The sequence below is a fragment of the Lissotriton helveticus genome, chromosome 1_1 (genome assembly GCF_964261635.1).
Source record: "Lissotriton helveticus chromosome 1_1, aLisHel1.1, whole genome shotgun sequence".
Taxonomy (NCBI): Eukaryota; Metazoa; Chordata; class Amphibia; order Caudata; family Salamandridae; genus Lissotriton; species Lissotriton helveticus.
This window is the reverse complement of record NC_136057.1, coordinates 1,872,288,061-1,872,303,563: the sequence shown is the minus strand read 5'-3', so window position 1 is coordinate 1,872,303,563 and position 15,503 is coordinate 1,872,288,061. Positions and strand designations below refer to the sequence as shown.

The following is a 15,503-nucleotide window of genomic DNA, read 5'->3' as shown; positions in this document are numbered from 1 at the left end:
TGTTGTCTTTGTCCTGGAGCATAACCTCTATACCAACTCTCCGATTGGCTGGCTTCTATCCTGTCACTGCGCACTTTTAGGGACCTCCTTTTTTTTCTCTATGCACTCCATCAGAGTTTGCCAGCTCTCTCCTAGGTGTGCTTTTCCTCCTCATGTTGCAAGCTTTCTCTTTTCTGCTTATCCCCCTTCCAAACTCCCTCCCTCCTGGCGCAAAATGCTGCATTCTCACATATGTGCTTCTTCCCCAACCTCCAATTTACTCCTTCTTATGAGCTGCTTTTTAGGTCTCGGACCGGAAATGCTGGCTTGCCAGCTTCCGGGAGGAGATCTTATGTTTCTTAGTAGGGTCGTTTATCCCACCACTCTCCTCCATTGGCTGGCTTCCTAAACGGAGGCCAGCCATTGGAGGAGAGAGGCGTCACTCATAACAAGCCCCGTCTCTTTCGGATTCGGGGGCGTGTTTTTGGCGTTCTTTCGCCCTGTGACTTCACCCGTCACTCAGAAGCCAAAACACGCCCCCGAATCCGAAGTTTTTTGGAACCTTGCGGCCGCCATTGTTGGCCAGAACAGCCTCGCTGCCACAGGTAACTTTTCTTCTGCCCCCGATTGTGCCGTTTTTCTTGTTCATACTTCGGCTGGGTACGTCCCGCACTTGGGGACCTTATTGCCGCTTGTTTCATACATCTGGTGATAGGGTGTCTCTTGCTGTTGTTTTCGCGGCACGCTAGCGCCTGGATGCAGTTGCAGTTTCGCTTCTCGCCACGGGTTTCAGATCTGACTGTGCCCCGGCGGCTGTAAATTCTGCAGGTTCCTTTGTGGTCTGCGTCGGAGGCCGCCTCGTGACGAGAAAAGAAGTGGCCGCGGTACAAGATCGGGGTTCGACAGGATCTGGACGCCAATGACCCACTCACCGGTAAGGAGGACCGCACCAGCGCCCAGGCTCACGCGCACCACTGACATACTGCGGCAACGCTCCTCCTTTCATCATTTACAATTTTATCATTTCAAACGTGCCCAGCCCCATCGTTGCAGTTACAATAGACAACTCTTTAAAGGAAAGTTGTAAGACGCGTGAAATCTCCTCATGAAACAACGGTTTATTTCTTGCCGGGTTATGATATTTTGAATTATCCAATTATTGAAGCGAATGAATATGTATTTAATGGGAAAAAAATATTTTGTTCAGAATCTTTGGGTATATATATCGGGGAGCGCCTCTTTCGCTCTCGAGCTTTTTTCTCTCTCTCTTTGCGCCTTATTTCTCTGCCCCCCCACACTCTCTCCCCCTAGTTTCCTCTCCCCCCAGTTTCCTCTCTCCCGCATTTCTCTCCTTCCCTCCCTCTTTCTCCCCCGCTCCCCTCCCCTCCTCTTTCTCTCGCATGCTCTCTCCTAATTTCCCTCCCTCTGCCACCTCTCCCTTCCTCTCTCCTTTCTATGTCCCCTTCGCTCCCCTCCCCTGTTTCCATCTGTGTCAGAGGCTGGGGAGAAGGTCCTTTGGAGAGCTCTCTAGAGGGGTGTTTCTGACGGGAGTAGGTGAGAGGTTTCTCTAGTGAAGCGGCCAAGTTCCAACAGAGAGGTGGCGCTGTGCAGCGGCATCCCCCAGCCACAGTGTGTGTTTGTGTGTGTGTGTGGGAGGGGGCGTCATTTGTGCTCGGTACCGCGTCATCCCAAGGGACCTGCCAGGATCAAGGGACAGAAAACATCTTGAGAGAATAGCCCGCCCCCTCAGCCTTGGGTATGTCTATGGAATGGTCACCGGGCCTGGTTCTTCTTAACACCTCCTCGCCTTACTACCATTATGTATGTGAGACACGCGAGTGGCCATGTGAGTGTGACCATGTGTTTCAGTCAGTATATGTTTGTGTCGGGTGTTGCAATGGGTATGTGTGTGCCACTAAGGAGGCATGTGTGTGAATGAGTGTGTATGTGGCTGGGGTATGTGTGCGCCAATGTATCTGGATGTGTTTGTATGAGTGTAAATGTGGGTACGTGTGTTGGTGTATGTGTATATGTGTAGGTATTGATGCAGGTGTGCATGCGTGAATAAGTATGAGTGTGTGTTTCTGTGACTATGCGTGAGTGTATGGGTTTCTGTGTGTTAGTATGTATTTGTATGTGTGGTCTGTGCTCGCTTTGGTGCCTGTGGATATGCGCTTCAGCAAGGATGTAGGTTTGCACGTTAGTGACTCAGTAGGTATATGTATGATTTATATATGTGCGTATGGAAGTATGCGTGTTACTATACTGTACATTTGCACATTGTAATGTGTTAGCATAAATGTTGGTATGCGTATTAGTGTGTATGCATGCGGGTACCCTCAGCATCTCTTCAAGCTTATTTTAAGGCGTGTAACATATTGTGCCACAGATAAAACTGGTGTGGCCATCTACACAGGAGATATGCACACATACACGCATACATTTTAAATCTCACATTTTACGTGTGTGCATATTTACAATTGGAATACATTTATAAACAATCATGCAACCTCAAATGTAAACAATTAAAACAAACATCTCTGCTTTCAATTGAGTGTAGTAGGAGACATTAATGTGTGTGGCAAGGTACAGTGTCTTCTTGTTTTTTTCTGTGGCCTCCTGGTAAAATTACCAACCATGGTGGGAGGGGGCACAGGGTAGGAAGGCAAGACAGATAGAGCTGGGCAACCGGCCCCATTGGGCCCCTCACTAGAGATGCCCGTGAGTAGATATGTTTGTGTGTGTTGTTGACTGGCATGTATGTTAGTAAGCCTGTTAACGTGTATATATAAAGGCATGTGGGTATTGGATTTATGAGTAGGGGTGTCAATGGGTTTGAATGTCGGTATGCATATTATTATGCTTGTATTGGGTATGTGTGTAGAGAGAATATGCATTTAAGCATTTAGGTGGAAACGAATAAAGTAGTGTCTGCTCCCAAGTTAGGCCATTGGTCCCCATGTTATATTTCAAATGGTGTTCTTCCTTCTCCCCCACTTAATACCTGGGCTACTCTTTCCAATTCATAATAATTCCAGAACTGACCCCACCACTTATCTATGTTCGGTAGAATAGTGCTGATCCACTCCTCGGCAATACATAACCTAGCCGTACAGATTGCTGTGAAAGAAAACCGTGCCACAGGATCATTCACCTGTTCCTAGGACAATATTCTGAGCCTAGATAATCAAATTGTACTCCTGTCCAAACTGCTTTGGTTACTTCCGCCCAGAAACAAGTTAGTTTATTATAGTTCAGAAATGTGCGAATGTAATCCACTTGCTCAATTTAGCATTGGGGGACATTTGGAACAAACCTGAATGTCTCGCAATGTAATCTCATTGGTGTATAATACTATCTATGAATTACTTCAAACGGCTGTAATCGCAGATTAGCTGCTTCGAAAACAGCGTTACCAGCATCAATTGCAATCTGAATATTTTGTCTAAGAATTTCAATTACCAATTTCTCGTGGCTTGTGCGTGAGCTCTTGCGTAAGCTCCTCACCCTCCCCCCTCTCCCCCCCTTGTGGCTTGTGCGTGAGCTCCTGACCCCCTCGTGGTTTGTGCGTGAGCTCCTGACCCCCTCCCCCCCTCGTGGCTTGTGTGTGAGCTCCTGACCCCTTCCCCGTGCCTAACAAAATGAATGTGTCCTCTCTACTACTCTCTAATGCTCACCTATTGCCATTGTAAATGACAATACCATTTATCTGTTTTAAAAAAAAAGAAAAAAAATGTCATGAGCAATGCCAATAGCTCTACCTTTAATAATGCCGAGACCATTGCATTGTAAATGCTTGTTACCTCCTCTTGCCCATTTACTGTTGCCTCCTCTCCTGCCCGCCAATGCCTTTTTTGAAAGGTGTTTTTTTGGAGGGGGTGGGTGGGAGGTAAGAAAAGGTAGCAAATTACGTGGCAACCCTCCCTATTTTTTTTCATTTTGTATTAATTTGACCCATTTTGGACCAGTAAATAAAAAAATATGGTGCCCGCCTCATTATTCATCTGCGCGTGCATGCGCGGACCTACAGAATTGCCCACGTCATCGCTCCCCCTTTTTTTTTCTTCCCCTTTTTTTTCTTCCCCTTTTGCTCATGCTGCACAGCATCTTGCCGATCCTACACAATATTAGCGAAAAGCATTGGCAAAGCCGATAGTCCGCATTTTGCCTCTTTGCCAATGCTTGTTTTCTTACAGCAGCTGATGCAGCCTTATATGCTGCAAGTTCATGGGCGTAGGAAAGACTACATTTCTGGGGGGGACAGGGACAACCTTGTGGACTTTCCAGTGACCCTATACAAATCGCCCATTGTGTGAGACCGTACGCGTGTTAAATGTATACAATCGCATAGTTATGAAGAGAAATATTAAGAAAGGCAGGCAAGTAGTGGACTTGGAAGATGTACTGGCTACTCAAATGCGGTACTAAGATGATTCTTGCTCAGTTGTTAAATGGTGACAAGTACAAAGAAATGAAACTGAGGGACTTGAGACAAAATCTTCACTAGCAGTATCCTGAGCCCAGAAACCATCAGGTGTAAAACTCCACATAGTTTTAAGAGCAATAGAGAATTGTAAAACACAGAACTAGGAGAGAGTGTGTGTGAGATGCACGAAGGCTCAAACATGGTGCAGGTAACCTCTAGCCTACAGTCCACCGGTACTCTGCCATAGCCTGCCCTTGCACCCAAAATATGTAAGGGAGTGAGTACCAATTTGCCAATTCCCAGACTTAAAAATCAAATAAAAAATAGTGCAAATACTATGCTCATTGTTTGTATGATAGGTGTGACACCTGCAGGTGGAAATTTTACACATTGAAGAAACACCGCTTTAAAGAATACTACTTCACAAAGCATTAATAGCCAAGAAACCAGCTAACTCTAACACCACTGGTTGACTTTCACCTGCACTATGTAATGCTAGGTTTCAAAGTCCATGCCTATAGTAGAAAACATAAAACTACAAATACCAGAATGCAAAGGGCTGCTGGCATTTATAAAATCTGTGGTCTACAAGATACACGTGGCCCGGATCACATAATGAGCCTTCTGAGCTGTCCTTCATGGCTCTCGCAGTCAGACTTGAGCAGGGGCGCAACTAGAGGCAAATTTCGGGGGGGGCTAAGAAAAGATATAGGGGGGGGCCTGACTCTTCCAGCAATAGTTAGTGGAGATGCAGGGGCTCTAGAAGGCAGTGGCCTAACAAAACTTGAGGGGGCCTCCCTGCAAAGTACATGGAGCGGCCCCCTTCGGACTCAGTCAGGAGCTCTCCTGCCAGGGTACTGTGCTGAGGGCCCCACCTGGAGCTTGCCCCCCACCCATGCACCGTGGGGGCTTCAGGGGCGTATGTTTCGCCCTCTGGACATGAAACACAACTGTATTGATTGAGTCCTGGTTTCAGGGGTTAGAGAGCAAAATATCATGTTTATTTATTTGCGGAGAGGGCAATTATATTATCTATTATCCTCCAGCCTAGGATCCTTTTTCTTTTATCCGAATGAACCATTAATCGTTTTTGCATACTTGTAGGTCTTCTTCTAATCAAACGCCTCTAGACAATTTCTCTATCAATCTTGCTTATTTATCCTCTAATAGCATTGCCACCTTCACTTGCTCCATTATCCCTGAGTGTGTGACCAATGGTGTCCACTTTCCATGCTGTAAGATGAAGGTACAAAAGGGGCTGGTGATGGATGGAGCATCTGAACCAATCAAACACTCACACCCAGTCAAAAGATCTGGGTTTGATCCATCACCATTCTTTAGCCCACTCTGCCACCCCAGTTCAGACATGGCTATATGCAAATCAGTCTGGCCCTGTGCCTCATGGGAACAGTCCAGCCCGAACTGCCAAGCCATGCCTTCCCTGGACCGGAAACAAGCTTCCGAGGACTGGTTTCTAGCATTCCAGCCGTCTTCAGCCCGGCTTGCTTGAATCCAGTGGCAAAGTGAGCAAGGGACTCACATCTGAGCATACCCTGCCACACTTATGGCGGCCAAAAACGGTACAAAAGGGGGTGGTGATGGACGGAGCATCTCAGCCAATCAAACACTCACACCCAGCCAAAAGATCTGGGTTTGATCCATCACCGTTCTTTAGCCCACTCTGCCACCCCAGTTCAGACATGGCTATATGCAAATCAGTCTGGCCCTGTGTCGGCCCCAACATCTTAGTTGAAGAAGGTTTAACTGTTATAACCTTTATTTTCTGGAACTCATCATGCTATTCTTTTTTTCGTAGATACTCTTGCATTTCCTTTCTCCAGCTACTGATTGTACCAAAATAATGTTGAACGTTCTTATCATTTGTTTTATGGAGTAAGGCCCCATCTTCTTTATTTTTCTGTTTTACTTGGCCCCGCACACAATACTCCAAAAATGACCAAAATGTTGTCACAAATCCTCACCCTCTCGGTGCTTGTATGTGTACAATACCTACAGAGAATTCACTGAAGGCACACATTACTCCACAGCGCATTATTAGAATGTGGCTAAGACCCACAATGGGCTTTGAGCGAAATGACCAACCCCACAGCATTTATGGGTTCTCCATCTTAAACACTTAACTTCCACCTATCATTTCCAATGGCTCTACATTGCTATCTATCAGTGTGAGCATGGCTAGTGAGCCCAAAATCAAAGTTAAAACTACCTGCTTTCTGTATATTTACCAGCGTCCCAAATTACCCCCAACTAGTGTCAGAGCCTCCATATGCCCGCTAGCATCTCTTCAAAATCCTTATTAGTATCCCTGGACTCCCCCATGATCCATGGCAGCATCATTTAGATTCCAGCAACAAAGTCACCATGTCTTCCGTCATTCATTGGTATTCTTGTCAGCAGCTCCAGTTTATGTGTCAGTATTATCACAGTCCCATGGGTCAGCTCCTGCATCATCTAGAGGCAATGCTTAGTACTTGCAACAGCCATGGTATCACTGCCAAAACATAGTGGTGTCCCCATAATCCGCTCCAGCATTAGTGGTTGCACATGCCAAGAGATTACTGCTAGATTACACCCCCCTCCCCCCCCCCCAAATAAATCCAGTGGCCATATCAGAGTTTTTCATTGGACTAACGCACACATACACAGAATACGAGGATTCCAAAAGCTAAGAACAGCGTTCAGGAAGTTGTTTATTTTTACTAAGGGAGGTAGAAGAGTGGGGACCAAGTGGTGTATCTCAGTGAAAAAAGCAAGTCTGTGTTTGCTGTCAATGCGGTCCCTCTCTCACACTGCCAGAATGGAGCTTCCCAGAGCTCCATTTTGTACTTACAGTGCATTGTCGGTGCCTCCAGCAATGAAATGCAACCAGATCCTGAGCTCTGGAGTTTAATCTGCAGGTAGCCCGTTCGAATCTCAGCAAGATTCACTCAGCCTTTGATTCTTCCAAGATCGATGAAATGAATATCGATTTCGGTTAGGCAGTAATAAGTGTGCATAGAAACCGTACACCACACCGTCCACCTGGAACATAGCGTCTAGCAAGGAATTGGCATTGTCAATGTGAATAGGAAAGAAAAACGAAAATAGAGCCTAAAATGGGTCATGAACTTTGTTCGGTTCTTGCAAAATACAGCGTTTTAGGGAAAGTGCAATGTAACCATCACATCTGGCTTCTGCGCTGAGAGTATCAAATCTCCTTTAGTACCGAAAAAAAATCACTAACTTCTCTTAATATGCTGATCTCCGTTCTAGCAAACACAATCTGAGAATGCACCATTTCTGAAAACACCCACCCACAAGATAGAGAGGGCGAGAAATGCTTATTGCTTGGGGAAGTCAAGAGGGGTTAATGCCACCCACGGACCACTCCTGCCTACTAGGCCCAGACACAGACTCACCCGACCAGCCCGGGCTGACACGCACTAGGGGGAGAGTGGGGGGGGGGGGGCGGGACGACGCCCCCCAAATAAATAGTTCCCGGAGCCTCAGGGTGCTGCGCCACACAAAGAGTTGAAAAGGGCAGAGGCAGGGGGGCGAGTGGCCTCTGACGTCACCTTATGCTGTGACTATCGGGTCCTTAGCGGCTCACAGACAGGTAACTGGAGAGGCGCCAGGTCAAGTGCAGGGCCATTAGGTCACGCAGCTCCGCTCGCACTTTTCTTTCGCGCGCTAAAGGCCTGCTAATCTACCTTTCAGGAGGGAGAAGGGAAATGTGTTTGTCCCCTCGTCCCCTGCGTCCCCCCCACTCCAAAATCTGGGGGGGATATGTCCCCCGCGTCCCCCACAGTTCCTACGCCCATGTGCAAGTTGAAAACACACTGGCTCGTTCATTGTCTCGGAAAGACCTCTTGGGAGCCACGAGCCTCACACAAGCCTGCGCGAGGCTCCGAACGCTGCACCGCTCAGAATGAGAAGAGTGAAAGGAGCGACGCTAAGGCTTGAGCTGGGAGACTCGAGTGTGACAGCATTTCCTGTCACGTGACCGAAGACGAAATTTACATACCCAGAAGTCCGTGTCAATTATATGTCCTGCTCTTGGTTCGTTTGTGTCGACAAGTATATTGTCTGCTTTCCGGATTACAAGGCTTATCAGGAGTTGGTTGGATTTTGAATGGTTATCAATGTTATCAATGATGAACTTCTTAAATTAATTCACCCTAATATTCTGAGGAAAGTTGTTTCCTGGGTCCACAGTCGGCGACAGTTTTAGTCATACTCTGGTTTCTCTTCAAACCGAATAAATCTTTCGCCTTTTACTAAAGATTTCCGTGGAGAGGAACATTAAAGAGTTTCACTCAATTTTTGAAAGCCCTGCTTCCGCAGGGTTACCCTTACTTAGTTTAAGAAAAGAAAACGAATTAGCATTCTGACTATAAAATCGTTACGGTATTCGTAATACCTGTATACTATTACTTATTCGTAGTTAGGTGAACGTATTTCACTGCGATAGGGGCTTTTTGAAAGATTTTATTTATTTATTTTCGGTGCGTTGGGGGAAGGAAAGGAAGCAAATTACATGCCGGTGTTCTCCCTACTTTTTTTTTTTTTAAACCATTTTGGAACAGTTAATAAAAAAAAATGACGCCCGCCTCATTATTCATTTGTGCATGCATGCGCGGACCTACAGAATTGCCACGTCATCGCTTTTTTTTCCCTTCCTTTTGGTCGTGTTGCACAGCAGCATCTTTACAATGTTACACAACATTGCCGAAAAGCATTGGCAAAGCCAATAGTCAGCATTTTGCCTCTTTGCCAGTGCTTGTTTTCTTGCAGCAGCTGATGCAGCCTTCTAGGCTGCAAGTAGAAAACACACTGGCTCGTTCATTGTCTCGGAAAGAAGATCAATGAGCCAGCCAGCCAGCCAGCATGCCTTGATGGTGGCAGTAAAAGTCCTCCTCTTGGGAGCCACCGAGCCTCACACAAGCCTGCGCGAGGCTCCGAACGCGGCACCGCTCAGAATGAGAAGAGTGTAAGGAGCGACGCTAAGGCTCGAGCTGGGAGACTCGAGTGTGACAGTCTTTCCTGTCACGTGCCTGAAGATGAAATTTGCATACCCATAATGCCGAGTCACTTGTGCTTCCTGTTATTTCGTTTGTGGCAACAAGTATTTTGTCAAAGTACCGCATTACAAGGTTTTTTACGAGTTGGTTGGATTTTGAATGGTTATCAATGATCTCCGTTGTGAAATAAATCACCCTGATATTGCGTGGAAAGTTATTTCCTGGGCCCACAGTCAGCGAGTGTCTACTTCATACTCTGGTTTCTCTTCAAACCGAATAAATCTTTCGCCTTTTACTAAAGATTTCCGTGGAGAGGAACATTAAAGAGTTTCACTCAATTTTTGAAAGCCCTGCCGCTGCAGGGTTACCCCTACTTGGTTAAAGAAAGAATATAGTTTAAACTGATTTTCGCTCTGTGACGAATTTTATCTCGACGCGCTGAATTTGTAAATTGTTCATGACAAATATCAAGGGTGCATGCGACACATACATCGCCCTATCATTTGCAAGGCTTCACTGGTATATGGGCGCTATAGAACACCAGATAAGGAAGGATCAATTTGTAAATAAAACACATAACTGTATCCAATGTAGGGGTCATTTCTAGATCGTCTCTCGCTTCTCCTGTCTCATTGAATATTGCGATTTTATTGAAAATCCCTCTGTGACTCAAATTGTAAAGGTCCATAAAATAGACAATCTGAGGTGATCCTAGGAAAGTGGCTTAACCTGTGCTTTAAAAACAAGCATTAGCAAAGGCAATGCTAGATCTAGTGTCTGTCTATGCTTTTCCTTAGCCAGGTACAGCATCGCTGCTGAAAGTAAAGCATAAAAGTGCGATGACGCGGTCAATGCTTGTTGCATGATTGTGCTTTTTACATTTTTATTAAACAAGGCTACACAGGCATGGCAAATAACATTGACAAAGCAATAGACCGTGCATAAGGGAGACATATTAGCTTTATCAGTGCTTAGGGGAAAAAGTGCTGTGATATGGCTAGCGCTGGCAGTATCTGATTGATTATTGTATTTCCTGGCAGGAGGAGGCGGGGAAAGGGGCAAGCAACAATGGGGTGAAGGTCAGAAAGACTCGGCAAGAAACAGTGGGGGAGGGGCAGAGGGAATGTCTGTACACTGTATGAGAAATGTAGTTGCCTGTTTTATTTAGGTCGCCAAATTTCACTGTTGTTTCTGTTCTACAGTTTTATCAGGGATGAGAACCATTTCATGCCAAGACTCAAGAGTACTTAGTTTCCTTTTAAAGTACTTTGGTGTTGGTACTAGTGTGCAAGGTGAAAACTAACTGTTGCTTTTGGTGTCCTTGTCTCTAATAGGTTCTGTGTGGTGCAGAGATTTATGTGGTAGAGAACACAACTGCACATAGAAATATTTATTTTATCTCTTATTTTCGGTTTCTTGATTTGTAAAGTATTTGGGTGCTAGACTGATGTGTAGGCCTAAAACTAGCCGTATCTTTGCGTCACCCTGCCCCTCATAGGTACTGCGGAGCTCTGGCGCATATATGGGGGACAGGGCAACCAGATGAATAATTCTTTGTAGAGTTGCGTTGTCTACCATATAAAGTTGTGACATCATTGGAATATAGTGTGACTGAGTGATGCAATTTTATACAAAAATGCAACTTTTTTATTGAAATAAATCTGGCAAGTATAAGGGTGCTGCTGCTATATGCCCTGCACCTTGGGCCAGCTGTGAACCAACACCTCCATCAACTCCCAGATTGGTTTTTGATACAGCTCTGTGTTAAATCAAAGTATCGACTGCACACAATGTGATTATGGCATACATTTATTTATTACAGATGAAAGATAACGGGCAGCTACACTGGCAAACACCCCGATGTCAACTTGCCTCATCGGATAACCGTGAAACCCCCAGTCAATATCTGGATACTAGAATGTTGAACAGGGCCTCACAGCGCTGCGAGCGACAGAACAGAACACGCCTTTCCCTTTACATTTCGAACACAATAATGTTAAAGCATATAATGCACAAAATATAGTGTTAACACAAGGAAAATACAGTAAACCAGATACTAACATCCTAACTATTATAACTATCAAATCAAAACATAAGATAATGAACAAGAATAATGCATAAAACAGGAATAATGCATAAAAAGAAAACTAACATAATTTACAGAAGAACATGGGAGATAATAATACAATGAACACTACAAACTGTCCAAATATATGATAATGGACAGAAAGAAAACTTCAGACAGAAAAAACGAATCTTACCCCATAATGTAATCCTCAAACTTGACTGGAATGCGGCTCATCTGTCTGCCACGGACATTACCTTTGCCCAACTAGTTTGAGAAAAGAGAAACATTCTTACTTGTGACACATTTGTTCTGAACCTCTGAGCCTTTAATGCTTTCTGCACCTCCATCACTCGCAACTACTTTGGCCACCTGTGCAACATTCCACCATTGTACATTACTCAATTTAACTGCATAACCTTCATTGCCGACTTCATCTATCAAAATCTGTGGACTGTATCTCACTTTGCCTCTACATCAATCTAGACTCTGGCAGCTTGACACATACCCCCTCCCTTTTCTTGAAGCACACTCTTTTAGTACTTCTCACATGATCATATCTTATTTTGCTGTTATCATGACAGAATTTCATAGTGGTAAAAGCTTCACTTAGGATCTGCGGCATTTACACATTGTAAAAAACACAACTAAAATTCTTAACCATGCAGACCTTAAAGAGTCACAAGAAATCCTTCCTCTCAAAACTCTAAAAGGTGATACGCCTGTCACTGAATGAGAAGTATTGTGATAAGCCGAAAGTATGGCTTGGTTATCATCTACTACATCACTACCCTCAATTATAGCTCCTCTTACGCATTCAGTGACAAGTCTCTTAGCTCTTTCAGCATGCCCATTGGCTTGAGGAGGATACAAACTGCATCTTTTGTGTTTAATCCCAGTATCATTCAGAAGGTATTTCTTCTCAGTGGATATAAACTACACCCCATTGTCAGAAGTAAGTTCCATCGGGTACCCCTCTCTTGCAAAAACATCAGTGAGAAAAGTGACTACAGCTTTAGTGTTTTGTTCTCGTACAAATTTAACTTGCAACCATTTTGACAAACTGTTTATACCAATAGAAAATAATTGGTTTGCAGAGAGAAGTTTAAAAGGACCCAGAAAATCAATGGGCAATTTCTTCCATACTCCTCTAGGAGTTTCTATTTGACCCAATGGGGGAGCATTGCACTCGAGACCCTCATCATTTTGTGTAAAAATTGCATGCAGAGCATCTTGTCTGGCAAAAATGGGCTTATTAAACGGGCCGCACTAAACTCTTTTTTTCAGATTTTTGAATCCTGCTCCACCTTCCACACATAATTTGCATTATTCATGAGTAGCTGGTTCAGCCTTGGTTGCAAATGCTCCATAAATTTAGCATAGTATTTACACATTCCTAAGAAAACCAGTTTGTCTTCCTGAAATACCAACACCCCAGGAAAACCATTCAAAATATTGCAGATGACATGTTGGAACACTGGGGCTGCTGATGATAGACCAAATGACATTTTGCAATATTGATATACTCCAAATGGAGTGACAAAAGCCACAAGATGTCTTGACTGTTTGTCCAACTTTACCTGATGATAGGCTGAACGCATGTCTAGTTTAGAGAACACATTTGCCCTGGCCAACGTACCCATCATTTCCTAAATTTTTGGTTAACGATGGGCATCAATCGAAATAGATTTATTAAGACGCCTAAAGTCTATACACATTTGTAACTCATTATATTATTCTCTTTACATGCAGTCACTATGCGTGGTAACAATAATGAAGATTTTGTCGGCTCAGTGACCCCTTCAGAACATAGTTGTTGAATCAACTTTTCTAATCCCTCCCTGATTACCATATATACACACCTTAATTTATGATTAACTGGAATACTGCCATTGTTGAGTCAGATAACATGCTCAAAATCCTATAACTCTCCCGATTTATCTTCAAAACCCATGGCATTTTTATCCTAAAACATTCCAAACCACCAAATGTATCTCTTACAGAGTAAACAGAATTAGTGCTAACATATGTCTCTCACATCCTTGTTTGAGGGCATCAACGCGGATGATGTCTGGACCTGCAAGTGACACAAGTTTCCCTCAAACCAGACTGTCCTTTAAATACTATAAGGGTTTGAAAGTATCCCTCAAGATTACACTTTGTACCATCGTAACTCTGTGGGGATATGTCAGGGGAGACATTGTTTTCTGTGAAACTTTTTGGTTTCAAGTGTTCCTTGAAATGATGGTTATTTTGGATCCTGATTAAATCTTTAGAGGTATCCATACTCCTGCGATATAAAAATTGTCAGTAGGGTCACATGACTTTGGAATGTCATCCTCATGAACTTGTAAATACAGGACAAGATGATCCATGCTGCTGGTCATTCCTTCCTCATTTTCATTGCTGTCATCAATCACATTAACAACAGCACAATGCTTGTTGACCTTCTTGCAGACTCTAGTGAAGTGAACGGTGATACCACATTTGGTACATTGTTAATTGCTGGACATTGTTTACTCAAGCTAAATTCCCTAGACTCTTGCATGCTTTTGACAATATTAACTGTCTCCTCAAGAGATGGATTTTTGGATTTTTGCAAGTGAGTAATCTCTTGTATCTTTTTGTTGAAGCACCTTGTGACCAATTGATCTATAAGGAGGTGGTCCGTAAATGAACAAAACTTGCACTTGGATGGCAAAACTAGTAAGGAAGTTACGTACATATCAATGGTTTCTGTGTTCAACTGTTCTCCTGAGAAAAATGTATGCCTCTTAACAACTAAATTAGGTGGCTTGGAAAAATGTTTCTCCAGTCTTTTTGTAGCTTCCTCATACTCATCAAGTTGCTCATCATCTTCTTCTGAAATGTATCTGGGTAAGTATACAAACATTTCTTGCCCTTTCACACCCAGGGGCTGCTCCAATAACCATCTCTTTCTGTCAGCCTTCAATTTAAATCCATCAATTGCGCCCAAATATGCATTAAACGCTCTAAACTACTCCTTCCAAGGTATGATAGGTTAGGTTCACCTTATGATTGTCAGAAAGGAGGGGGGTTGGATTAACTGCTGGTATGGTAAAACACAAACTCAAATGGCAAGCAAAAAAAAATACGTAATGAGATAAAAAAAAAAAGCGGTGTCACTATAGTTATTAGTACATTCCAATATCACTATTGAAATCAGACACAACGCTTATACTGATTTTCCTGGAGTAAATAGAACATCCAGCAATAAAAACATTCTTCTAACATGAAGAATGCCCAAAGGTCAGGTGCAACCATATTCGGACAAAAATAGCTGAACAATATTTTTACTTTAATGCACATGCGTGTTACTTCCTTCCTTGTACGGAATATGAGGCGGGAAACAGGTAATGGCCAGTAAAGTACTAGCACCAATAAACAACGCTTTGTAACACGCTAAACCAGCCATGGAGTTGCAGGTAGGCTGGCTTCACCCGGCACACAGGTTCAAATGTTGCCAAGGAGATAGAAATGTCTCAGGGTTTAACGTACAGAGCCGAGGTGTACATCCCTTCACCTAAGTTACCAAGATGATGACCTGGCTCCTCCTTCAGCTTGAACCCAAGCAAGGGCTCCAATTTGTGACGTCACCAGTCCACACAATTCGGCGCAGCCAGCACAGCTGCGGGAGAACTTGGCTTAGCACAGCAAAACCTTCGGAGCCAGTGAACCTCCGAGCTGAATCAGCAGCCACAAACACACCGTTGGTCAATGATCTCCTGCTTGCCTGTAGTTGCCCCAATATCCTAGTATAGATACCAGCAGGACACCGATGCATCTCCGCTGCGACTACACACCCAGGTACTATCAGTCTTAGCCAGTGTTAAGCCGAAGTATTGACTGCAGGCGATGCGATTATGGCATAGATGTATTTATTAAAGATGAAAGATAGCAGTCAGCTACACCGGCAATTGCTCCGATGTCCACTCGCTTCATTGCCCAACTGTCAAACCCCAGCCAACATTTGGATACTAGACTATCGCTG

The 15,503-nt window shown here is 44.1% G+C and overlaps 1 protein-coding gene and 2 non-coding genes across 3 annotated transcripts in view; all 3 read left to right on the top strand.

The window, feature by feature from the left end:
- COP1 (COP1 E3 ubiquitin ligase) overlaps positions 1-15,503 on the top strand; it is a 922,999-nt gene that overhangs the window by 121,948 nt on the left and 785,548 nt on the right. The gene's annotated exons all lie outside the window — the stretch shown is intronic.
- LOC144780158 (U5 spliceosomal RNA) lies at positions 8,639-8,753 on the top strand. Its single transcript, XR_013600723.1, has one exon. It is a non-coding gene; the product is annotated as a U5 spliceosomal RNA (small nuclear RNA).
- On the top strand, positions 9,678-9,792 carry LOC144780213 (U5 spliceosomal RNA). The gene has a single exon (XR_013600728.1). It is a non-coding gene; the product is annotated as a U5 spliceosomal RNA (small nuclear RNA).